The sequence below is a fragment of the Gobius niger genome (assembly GCF_951799975.1).
Source record: "Gobius niger genome assembly, chromosome: 8".
Classification (NCBI taxonomy): Eukaryota; Metazoa; Chordata; class Actinopteri; order Gobiiformes; family Gobiidae; genus Gobius; species Gobius niger.
Window position 1 is genome coordinate 21080444 of NC_136859.1, and position 12927 is coordinate 21093370.

Genomic DNA, 12927 nt, shown 5'->3' on the forward strand with positions numbered 1-12927 from the left:
AACATTGTACTGTAAAGAGATTTGTGCTGATTCAGAGCACACACGGGTTTGTGCAGATAAAGGCATAATGAGGACGGTTTCTGCCAAACAAATACATCAGATTAAGAGAACAGATGCTACAAAGCAGCAAACAAGTATTTGAAGCTGCTGGAGACTGGAGTCTCCCGAACATCAAGGTGTAGGACCCTCCAGAGGCTGCAGTTGTGCATAAACCTTCTATCCCCTAAACTGTTAATTGAATGTTAATGAACAGAAACGGCTGCAGTAGCTCAGAAATACATGAAGACTAATTTTCAAACATTCTTGTTCATTGATGAGGCCGTGTAACCCTGTATGGTCAGATCAATGGAGTAGTGGATGGTTGGTGAATGACCACCATGTCCCTACAAGGCTGTGACGTCAGAAAGGAGGTGGCGGAGTCATGTTTTGGGCCAGAATCATGGGGAGAGAGCAATGAATATGAAAAGCACTTTGGGGCAGTACTCTGTTAAGGTACTAAAAGAAGGCACTAAAAGAAGAGCCGTGCTTTCCCTAACAAAATCATCTTCATGCATGACAACGCACCATGTCACGCTGTAAAGAATACCTCTGCATCATTGGCTGCTATGGGCATAAAAGGAGAGAAACTCATGATGTGGACCCCCTCCTCCCCTGACTTCAACCCTGTTGAGAACCTATTGAGGCTATTCTGACACCCTGCAAAGAAATTCAAGCAGAAACTCTTCAAAAACTCACAAGTTTAATGGATGCAAGTATTCTGAAGCTGCTATCAAATAAGAGGTCCTATGTTAAAATATAACTTGACCTGATCTAGGCATCTCCTAATGCTGCAAATTCAACAAATGACCATTTTCAGTTCTTTACAACCCATAACATGTATTGAAACACTGCGCACTTGCAACAGTACATTTTAAGTTGTTTATTATATATATATATATATATATACATATATATATATATATATATATATATTTTTAAATACTGTTATCATTGGGAGGTTTTTTCAATCAGATTCAAATGATCCTCTAACAGGTAAAGACTTGAACATTTCTGTCATTTCAGTTGATAATTCAGAAAATCTGAGAAAAATCTCATTTTCATAATAATTTTTAATTGTTTGGATTGGATTACAATTATTCTTGCTGTTATTCAGACTATCACTCTCACAAAATAGATCGTTAAAGGATGTAGTATAGTGACAAATTATAACTGCGAAGACACAGGCAAAACCGAGGGCAATTAAGGTTAGGCCTTTCAGTTGCATTTCTGTCAGGCCTATCATCTCAACCATCAGCGGTATGTCCCAGCATATTGCACCCATTCATTGAGGGGCAGAGCTATTCCTCAAACGTCCACAGTTGACAACTATCCATTAGTCTCCCACCGCCGAGGAGAGCATCCAGTGCATTCCTGTCCTGACACAATCTCCTCACTGTGCATCTAGAAAGGGTGTTGTGCTACACCAGAGAACTTGCATGCTAATATCGGCCAAACAGTAGCCTTCTTGTTAAGTGTTACATAGTTATGACAGCGAAAACAATAGCGCTTGTGTCACTAAAATAACTCCTATAAGTAAGAATTCTTGCCGAGATGCACAGCGATACTCAGGGAGACTTCGAAGCAAGCTGCAGCTGTTGCCACCAGGAAAACCTTCTGTAATGAGCTAGTTTACTTTAAGTCTTTATGCATAAAATCTACAGAAATCTATATGTGGCCGGGTAAGCAAGTCTACTCTCCACGGCAACCGCAAGAACTTAGAGAAGTTCAGTGTCTTATCTTCAATTCCTGTGAGGCAGAGGTGAAGTTTTGCTCCCGTCACACGCACAAAATAGCCTGAAGTCTTTTGAAAAGGGAGAGTTATGCATTCGCTTTCCAACTGTTGTTGCTGCACTGTTTCTGTTAAATACAAAACATGCATTAATGAGAAAAAAGACTAACGAGTCCTCGCGCCGGCAGACATGAAATTGTATCTGGAAACATCTATGTGGCCAGTTGTAAAATGATGTTTTATTCTCTAACCACGGGGAACTGCCTCACAACTGCCATCAAAGTGAACATGCAAGCCCCAGGCGTCAGTATAATACGAGGAAAATATACAGTACATTACGCAGGGTATCAAACCGCGAATAGCCATTTGCCTTTGGGAGATACATGCAAAATGTAGGTAATATCGGGAGTTTTAGAACAATGGAATGAAGATATAGTGCTGGGACCTGCACTGTGGTGAGTGAACCATGGGCTTTAGAGAAAAACATCTCAGTACGACAAATCATTTCTTTAATGCCTGAAACCAACAACAATATTAGACAACACAGCACCTCTGGTAGTAGTACCTCACAAAAGTGCCAGAAACAGATAATGAAAACAATCTAATTACTTGAACCATTTATCAGGTCACTTGCCAGTGGTATTAACTTGTAAAAGAGTGTGCTCCTGTTTTTAGGAACATCATCTGCATGTTAATTAAAATATTGAACTGTGCTATGGCCTCGCTTGATAAGAAATTATGTGATTAAAAGCAAATGGGAAATGGTGCGGAACAATTTCTGCACAATGCATTAAGACGTACCCTTTAACTTAGCAAAACAAAGACATTACAGACAACATGGCTGACTATTGTCACCCCATCATCATCAGCACATATTTGAAATTATATCTGTCATGATTGGAACCAGGCTTCACACATGTATTATTTTGCAGACAGATATTTAATTGAGTCAGTGAGAGTGAGCTTGGCTCTGCACCAGGAGCTTACAACAATGTGACATAATAACTATGACATGTTTTGTTTTACCTCCTGCTTTCTATTGCAAATATATCTGAGCTATATTTTCCCAATTTCCGACAGAGCAGCATGTCCCAGAAACAAGAGCCCTGAGGTGGCTACAATTGGCCGTCACAGGCCAACATATACTAATTACAAACTAAACTTTTGTACACTTTGAGGAGAGTGACAGGACATGCACACTCATGTCTACTTAAGATATTTATGAAAAAAAAAAAAAAAAACACAAAAACATAGTCCTAAAAATGAAGTTTGACCCAAAAATGGACACAGATGTTTTTCTGCCTTTCACTGCCTTTCTCTTTTTAGTTTTCAAATAATTTTCGGCCCGCAGGCTTTATTAGACAGAACAGCTCAGGGTGAAAAGGAGTGAAGTGCAGAGGCACTTGGCAAACTGTTGGAGCTGGGACTCATACTGGAGCCATGTACATGGCAGCGGCTCTAACCACTTGACTACCAGCTGCGCCACCCACAATTAATTACATTGTGGGTGGTAAGTCTGTGACTTATCTTATTCAAAAGAAAAGTCACAGACTTATCTTTTGAATCTTCTTCATTATTCTCTATCTGCAGCAATAATTCAACATCATCCGTGCTTCATTAATGCAGACAAAAATCATATGTGTCTACGATGTTTGACCCTAGCCAGGAGATGCTAATGACGAGGCGGCGGCGTGTCATTGCAGGTGCATCATGGCTTGGTCGTGGGACGTTTCTGCTGGGTCTCTTGATCAGTGCGGGTGACTCACCAAACGTCTGCCCAGGCGTTGGTGTTAATAGGCTTACCACAATTCAACTGCCTTGTAGTCTGTCACGATAAACAACATCCATGTGCTAATTACAGGCAATACGAGACACTGCCAACAAGCTGAAAGTTGTGATCCGTAAATCTCATTATACATGATGGCAGGAATAGTTCACCAAAGCACCACAACCTTACAATATCATAGAAATGGGCTTACAACAGTCAAGAATTTCACCTGACTTTTCAGAAACTTTTTACCCAAAGTAAAACAACAAAATGAACCCTGTATTACATATGTATATCTTTCATTCCTTTTCCATGTGAGGGCAGCATGCTATGGACCTGAGATGAGAACATTGAACCACCCAGTCCTAGAGCTGACACCAGGATACAGTTACAGATCATTAGGTGTGAGGGGGGATCTGTGGATCAATCTTACCTCCTTGAAAGGTAAAAATCAATGGCCAATGCCAAAATGTCCCACCAAAATGTCAGTGACTGCTTTTTCAAAGTGATTGAGAGCCACAGAAAATTGTTTCAAAGCTGCAATCGGGTGTAGCACATCTCTCTTTTCTTTGACAAAATGCTTTCTCTGCATGGCTCATTCTACATACATGAAATAAATGTACAGGAAAAGTATGGGTTTTCCATGGCCATTTGCACCCTGTCAAATAAAGAATTTTTGAAATAGCAGGCAACGAATACTGCTGTGTAGTAAAAGCACCACAGCTCAAGGATGGAGTGTGCTTTAGTGAGGAGGGGGTCCACACAACAGGCACAGGACAATGGTCCATGAAAGCGCAGCTAATGTGGTAAGACCGGAACAGCAGGCAGACAAATAAAAATGAAGGACGAGATGTGCTGCTGTTTGTCTGTTCTGTTTACTGAAGAGTTTAAAGGACACATCACTAGTAAACATATAGGAGTTTAGGTTTGTCCATAAAGCTTAGGCATTAAAGAAACAGCCGGAGGCTAGAGATGGAAGCTAGCTTGAGAAATAGCCTTAGATTGCCAGCGGCATCAACATTGTCATATGACAGGTACTTTTAAGTGTTAAAGAGAAGGTATAATACGTTTTGCAGTTATTACACAACATATTCAACATATTCCAAATCTTTCTCAATTATTCTTCCTGGCTAAACAATGGAGTTTTATCCTACCTTGTTGTATCCTGTGATTTTGTTGTTGTGATTGTGTTGTGTAGTTTTTTATATGTGCTATATAAATAAGCTTGACCTTAACCTTGAGTGCCTACCCCCCTCACTCCACTCACTCCTCTGCGAAACAAGCCTCCGTGGTGGACTGTCAGAACATGTCTGGATTAGTCTCAGATCGGGCCACTCCTTGATGCCAAGTGGTGGTGAAGCTTCGGCGCATGTTTTTGCCTGTCGGTGCTCTGTGTTGAAGAGATAAGCGTGAGATGACAAAAGCCTTTCCTGGTTACGTAGGGCCTCGGGAGGAGTTCGGGGTGAATAAGAGGAGCATTGTATGCTGCTGCCGCGGCACTAAAGATCGTCAGAGGGAATGATTCATCAGCCTCGAACGTGCGCTAATGACTCAAAACACAACTCCAAGTATGTTTTGATGATTGAAGAACATTGCAACATCCTCCAAAGCTAAAAAAAAAGAGACATTTTGAACATAATTCCCTCACCTGCGATGCAATATTTCGAGACTGCTCTGTAAAAAGATTTAAATCCAGCCTGGTAAACATCATTAATTGCCCGACAGCGTGACACACAACAGAGACGGAGAGGCAGGGGTCCCAACAAAGTGCACTGAGCTGACTCGGCTGGCTACCTTCATAAATACAGCAGCACCACAGCGTCCTCTAAACCACCACAAAGGAACAGAAGAGGTCATGCAGAGTGGCATAGCAGTATCACCTTGTTAATAACTATAAACGCAAGCTGGAAGAATACAAAACAGCTTGTCTTATGAACTCAGACAAGACTGTTACGCAGCAATGAGGTCATCAATAGCTACGGTAAAGGTAATGCTCTAAACTTTATTCTGCAGGTGGTAACTGTCATTATGTAGGAACGAGATAAATAAGTGGGGGTGCTTTGCCCTTCACAGCAAGAAGTTTAATTCCCTGGCCAGGTGGGACCTCTCTGTGTGGAGTTTACATGTTCTCCCCATGTCTGCGTAGGACACTCCGGTTTCCCCTACCACTAAAAAACATGTACAATAGGCCAGAATGATTGAGTGTGCGTTTGCCTGTGTGTGAGTGAGTGGTTGGTGGTGGTCGGAGGGGCCGATACCGCAGATTGGCCACCTCGCTTTCGTCAGTCTACCCCAGGGGCAGCTGTGGCTACAATAGTTCAGAATCAGAATCGGAATAGTTTTTTTGTTACAAACTAGAACAGTGCAATTGGCTGAAACAGGTTATTACGTTCATGAGTCTGATACAGAGTTATTGGGTCTTGTTATTGTTCAAGAGTCTGATAACAGAGGGGAAAAAACTGTTCATGTGGTGAAAGATATGGGTCAGGATGGACTGCAGCCTCCTGCCCAAGGGGAGAGGGGTGAATAGTCCGTGTCCAGGGTGAGAAGGGTTGCTTAAAACTGTGAAAAATCTCAAAACTTGCCTGAGGAATGCCTAGTTGCTCCCTTTTTTGCAGTGTGTGGGATATTTTTCACAGTTTTACATACAAGCGTTACTCATGACTTTTCCTACGCACCTGTTGTAAGAAGCAGATGTGCGAAGCGCCTTCTCTTCACCTACAATAAGCTACTCAGTTGTAAGTGAATGAACAATGGCTACTGTGTGGCACTTTGAGAAACTTGGTAACACGGGCTTGTAAAGCACAATACAAGTGTAAATCTTGTGTACTTCATATGATGATGATCCCGCACATTTAAAATCATGGGAAAAAAGGTATTTTGTAATTTGTAATTTTTTGTTATTTGACTGCATTATTTTAAATGCAAAAATAGTTCTGGTAAAGGTGAAAAATAATATACAAACCTTACTGTGTTAAGTCAGCCCTAATTATGAGCTTGTACGAAAAGAGAAAACCAAAAGAAACCATATCAGCAGTGAAGTATGCAAGCTGTGGGCTCAATCTCCCTATTTTCCCTCCTCTTCTTCTGGTGTGAAGAGGATGTGTAACCGTGCATCTGGGACAACAACAAAGATAGCAGTGGGATGAAGCACGGAAAGCATTTTTCTGAAAAACCATCGATAGTTATGTGGCTGTGGACCAGCCTCCCACGAGGCCCATGGCAATTCTTCTTCAGCCTCAATCTCAAGCACCCACCAGCTCAGACCAAACAGCCCCTCTCTCTGTCCCAAGCCCCATCAGGCATTCGTGGCATTGGGCCTCCAGTGATTGTTCTGGGTGAGATAAGAGCCAAAGAAGAACCACTCCCCATTTCTGACCCAAGGCACGTTCATGACCTTTCAGAAACACATTGATTAAAGCAAGAAGAAGTGGCCCTGACAGTAGCTTAAGAAATCAAAAGAAAGGAGCCAAGAAGTTCAAATAGCATTGATGAGGTGACCAAAGGAAAGTATCCATTAAAGGAAGGTATAAAAGCAACAAGAAGGGCTGAATACGCAGGGTCACTCAAACATAAAACAACTTAAGTTTTTCCTTCGGTGAAATATCATAATGTGGAAACAAAAATCCGAAAAGTCTGATCAGAAATATAATTAAAGCCGCGCGCGGCGATAAAGGCCCTCGCCCCTGGCGCACTCCCCGCTCGCTCTCGTCTCTTGCGACCACCCGCTCGCTCTCGTCCCTTGCTACCACCTCCGCTCTCGTCCCTTGCGACCACTCTTCATCACACTAGGTCCTTGCGAGCCCCATGATTGAACTCGCTCATTTTGATGCGAAAATCCCTATTAAGTTGCATTATTCTGCTTTATATGTGAAAATCCCTATCAAGTTGCATTACAGTGCATTATATGCGAAAGTCTCTTTAAGTTGCATTACAGTGCATTATATGCGAAAGTCTCTTTAAGTTGCATTACAGTGCATTATATGCGAAAGTCTCTTTAAGTTGCAATACAGTGCATTATATGCGAAAGTCTCTTTAAGTTGCATTACAGTGCATTATATGCGAAAGTCTCTTTAAATTGCATTACTGTGCATTATATGCGAAAGTCTCTTTAAGTTGCATTACTGTGCATTATATGCGAAAGTCTCTTTAATTGCATTATAGTGCTATTGTGAAAATCCCTATGTAGTGGCATAATTGTGTTCCCTATTTTGTTGCAGAAACTGTAAAAACTGTTGAAATTGCAGAAACTCTTAAAACTGTATAAACTGTTAAAATCACAGACAGACTTCACTGTATCATAATCCTATTAAATTGCCGGCAAGAAAAGAGAAAGCATTAGAAAAGTGTCACAGCCATATTTGAACCAGCAACCTCCTACACCAAAGACAAGGTCACTATCACTGAGCTGTAGCTCCATAGTAGTTTGACACTGATGTGCGCTACTTTTGTCTATGTTATCGAGCAGAAGTTAGTTCCCAGCATCCCACTGGAGGAGAGAGGTAGCTTCAAGTCATGTCTCCCCCATACATTTCCTCGATTGTTTTCGACATTTTCCCTAGTGTTGCCTCAATTGTTTTCCTACGATCCCCCCATTTCTAGCTCTTTAGTGTCGCATATGAAAGCGTTTTTCATGAGAGTGGGACCGTAGGTGCGGTTAAAAAAAAAAAAAGAGCAAAGGTCAAAATTGACCCAGCAATCTCATGGTTGGAAATCCAATGCACAAGCAATAACGCTACACGGGCACAGCACATCTTATGAAACGTGCTGTACTCATGTGACAATGTGTGCAGTGGCCCATGTAAAAGGTGAAAGCAATAGAAAAGTGTCAAGGCTGTGTTTGGACTAGCAACCTCCTTCACTTGAAACATGGGCCTGATGACTGCTTGGGTTTTCTAAATTCACAGGCAGAAATTTGATCCCAGCAACACACTGGAGGGATCATTTCCCTGTTTTTAATGAGTGTGGAACCATCGGCGACGATGCATGTTCTTCCCAGAAAGTGCTGAGTCCAAAAGAAAAAAAAATGAAAAAGAGTCAAGGTCAGGATTTGATCCAGCAACCTCCTGTACACTAACTCAGCTCTCTACCAATGGAGCTACTTACGCTGAGAAAAAAACAGCGGATGTGAAATAAATGTCATGAGAGACTCCGCACTTGTGTGTTTGCAGGAAACGGATTAACAGTTTAGAAAATAATATATTGTATCATTTTGTAATTGGGGTAAATTCCTGGCTGCCCAAAGAGTCGTTGAGAGGGGGTTTCAGCCCTGCAGCACCCTCGATATTGAAGGAATTATTTGGTAAGACCCATATAGTATGAGGAACACACAGAGAGACGGACAGGAAACAGTCGAATTGAACTTCCTGTTATTGTACAGTTGAGAAAAACGTGAATTTGGAGGCAAAAACGTCCAAATTAAAGCTGATGTCTGTGACAGAGGGGTAGTATAAGTATATACAAGTCCAAAAGTGTAGTTTTTGTGAAGAAAGGGGGAAATTGGGAAAACTGGCGAATTTCAGGAGAAACCTCTGACAGAAGCCAGCATGCTGCCAGGCTAAGACCTCTGGCGATTTTCACGGAGGATGGGCGGGCCACTTACAAGCCACTTAAATTAATTAAAAGCCAATTAAAGGCATTTTTGGCGATAGCGGCTGCGTGTGCCCACCATTAGGTCCAGGTGGGGAATGTGCACGCGCGCCGGATTGGGTCCGTTCCAATCCGGCCGAGTCTGTGAAAGTTATGAGGCTTTGAAATTTGCTAAAAATGGCCTCTCAGTTGCGGCCTTGTCATGACCACGCCCAATAGTTTAAAAAAAATGTAGTTGATGATTTTGAAAGCCACATGGGTTTGGGACATGTTGGCCAAAATTGGAGGCGTTCCATCGAAAACTCGGGGATCAGGGGCCAGAAGTTCAAGAGGTACGATTTTGAAGGTTTGAGGTTCGGGCCAAGATGGCCGACTTCCTGTAGCATTTAGGGCGGGGTCATAATATCATTTTTGACATGTCCTGACGTGGTCTATGTCCCTGGCCAATGTCATTTTTGTACGATGATTTTTTTTGCGACCGCTCCGCCATTGGGTCAATGTAAACTGCCTGTTTGAGGGGGCGCCACAGAGCCAACTTTTATTATTCTCTCTCGCGAACCCCACCCAAAATTAGAGCTTGCGGAGCACTACGTTTTGATCCCTGTTACTTGCATATCAGTTCACGTTTGCTACGTGAATTCTTGCGTTTTCGTCCCCCGTTAACGGTTTTAATGAGTCCCTCGCGGGACACTGCGTGTCCGTTGCTCGGGCCTAATTATAAAAGAATAAAGCGAGATAGAGGCATGTTGTGATTGACTTTTTTGATCAGTGTGACATGGAGAATCAGAATATGAACTTTGTTTTCACTTTCGTGAAACTAATTTTTTCCCGTCCATGTAATGTGCACAGGGGGCGCCGTTGGGCCCTTTCTTTCGCAGACTTGAAAATAGTAAATTTTACACCAACTTTGATCATTTGGTCAAATAAAATTGACTTTTCGTTAATGTTCAGGGGGTCAAAATCGAGATTAAAGACGTAATAATAATAATAATAATGGAAACGATTTTTCGGCCATTATTTATCTCCCACAAAGACATTACTCAGAGAGCCGTGGTTTTGATATGTTGTTCCCCATCACAGACAAGGTCAGTATGATTTTTTCCACACCTCCATACCATCACGTTTTTTTAATACAAATTTTTAAAATCAAAACTTTGAGGGGGCGCCAGTGAGTCATTTTTGGCGATAGCGGCTGCGTGTGCCCACCATTAGGTCCAGGTGGGGAATGTGCACGCGCGCCGGATTGGGTCCGTTCCAATCCGGCCGAGTCTGTGAAAGTTATGAGGCTTTGAAATTTGCTAAAAATGGCCTCTCAGTTGCGGCCTTGTCATGACCACGCCCAATAGTTTAAAAAAAATGTAGTTGATGATTTTGAAAGCCACATGGGTTTGGGACATGTTGGCCAAAATTGGAGGCGTTCCATCGAAAACTCGGGGATCAGGGGCCAGAAGTTCAAGAGGTACGATTTTGAAGGTTTGAGGTTCGGGCCAAGATGGCCGACTTCCTGTAGCATTTAGGGCGGGGTCATAATATCATTTTTGACATGTCCTGACGTGGTCTATGTCCCTGGCCAATGTCATTTTTGTACGATGATTTTTTTTGCGACCGCTCCGCCATTGGGTCAATGTAAACTGCCTGTTTGAGGGGGCGCCACAGAGCCAACTTTTATTATTCTCTCTCGCGAACCCCACCCAAAATTAGAGCTTGCGGAGCACTACGTTTTGATCCCTGTTACTTGCATATCAGTTCACGTTTGCTACGTGAATTCTTGCGTTTTCGTCCCCCGTTAACGGTTTTAATGAGTCCCTCGCGGGACACTGCGTGTCCGTTGCTCGGGCCTAATAAAGTGGAAAAAATAGGACAGCTACATTTTCAAATCATTTGCTATTTTTGACAGTCCTTTGATTAAATATGCATAACGCGCCACTGAACAAACCGAGGAGATTGATGCTATTTGAATCTGTAGGCAGGACCAGAGCATAATTCAACTTAATATATTCAGGTTTTAAAAAGTGGCTAAATGAGAAGCTTACACAAGTGATTTTCCTCTTAGTGCTTCAAATTGAAATTCCTTTTAAACAATTTCTTGCAAAAAAAATACAAAACATTGAAAACAATTACGTTTTTTATCAAGTGAAGTAACAGCGCGCTGAGAGTGAGTTATCAAGCCAACGCTCTCCCCGTCTGTCCTCCAACTGTCAGCCGACCTGTCAGACCCACCAAATTTGATCAATCCCCGTCCACTTGGCTGACACAACAGCCCAGTGCAGCAGTCCTCTTTTCATTTCCATATCCTCAGTTTTTCTCTCTTTTGTATTAAATATTTATAGCTTAGCTTTGGGGAAAATAGGATGATTGATGCTGCTTGAAGAAAGTGCAAAATCTAAAGCATAAAAAAATAGGAAAAGTTTGGAAGAAGACCCCTAAGTACCACCTCTGTACCTACTGTAAGATGCGCCCACGAACCAGCTTCAGTGATAGTAACACAGGTAAAGTTAAAATACTATGCAAAAGCAAAGAAGACCAAGGGAACCATGTCTTAACTAAAAACAGCATTGGACAAATTTCAGCATCAAACCAGGACTAAACCATAGCAACACAAATACTGGGATACATAGATTATATCGTAGGTTGAGAGACAGCCAGTGACCACACCTTGAGAACCACAGTCTACTTTGTTAAGTGAAAAAGTCTAACTTCGTGTAAAAGCATTACGACAAAATGTGTTGAGCAAAAAGGTAAATTATGCAACAGCCCAGCCAGGATTAATGCATGTCACACTGGGTTCATTGTACAAAACATTTTCAACACTCTGAATTTTTTAGCCGGGAACTGGAGCCTTCTAATTCTCTTCAATGCCACTGGACCCAAGTGAAAAATCCCCAACCTCTCACCCAAAATATAACAAAGCCACCCCACAGGTTAGAAGTTTAAAGTAAGAAAGAAACAAAAAAAGGTTTGAGAAAGATTGCATGCCGTTTCTTTCTCTTAATGGAGTTTTTGAAGTTCTCTTCTGGAGTTCATATTAACCTGGGAATGGGGTTGTTTTTAGAGTACACTTCTTTTCTGGAGCGCATAAGTCAAATCAACAAGCATTCATTAACAAATTCAATATTTTCCTCAACCTTTTAAAATCGTGTGAATTTATTGCAATCAACATATCAAAGGCCTTTGTCATTTGGTTCTAGCAGTGGTTCGTGCTACTGTGAGTAAGCTTTGACCAAAACAATAAAGACATTTTATATCTTATGACTCATTCATACTCCAGTGTCTGCATACAAATGAGTGTGAATGGGTCAGCGGTTCCTTGCTGTAAAGTGCTTTGGTCTGAATAAAAGTGGAAAAGCGCTATATAAGTTGAGACCATTTACCATTTTACCATATTTTGCATGTGCCTCAAGCCTCCAAAACCTTTTGAAGGAACTCTGAAATCAGACTTCTCGTTGATTGAGCTGAAAAGCCTGAATGTCAGAAAAGGTTGTTTTAAATTATTCATTATTCGTTCATCTTCTGGGATAGGGATCGCAGGTGGAGGGGCATAATGTATGGGCCTTAGGTGGATACACTCTGAACAGTGACTGAGCTCTTAAAAATTGTACTACAGACGATTCATTCATCAAATCTGTTTGACCTACAGGAAAAAGACGGGGATCATCCGATTTAACAAAGACATCAAACACATACGACCTCCCTCTCCATAGAAAAGGTAGAAGTTCTTTCTAAAATTGTACAATTGCATTTCTCCTTGCACACCTTTAGAGTTTGCAAAAATCTCACAGTATTGTTATCCTTCTCACATAAT

At 41.8% G+C, this 12927-nt stretch overlaps 1 protein-coding gene across 1 annotated transcript in view; it reads right to left on the reverse strand.

Annotated features, from left to right (window-relative positions):
- LOC306966381 (myelin basic protein-like) overlaps positions 1-12927 on the reverse strand; it is a 40917-nt gene that overhangs the window by 957 nt on the left and 27033 nt on the right. The gene's annotated exons all lie outside the window — the stretch shown is intronic.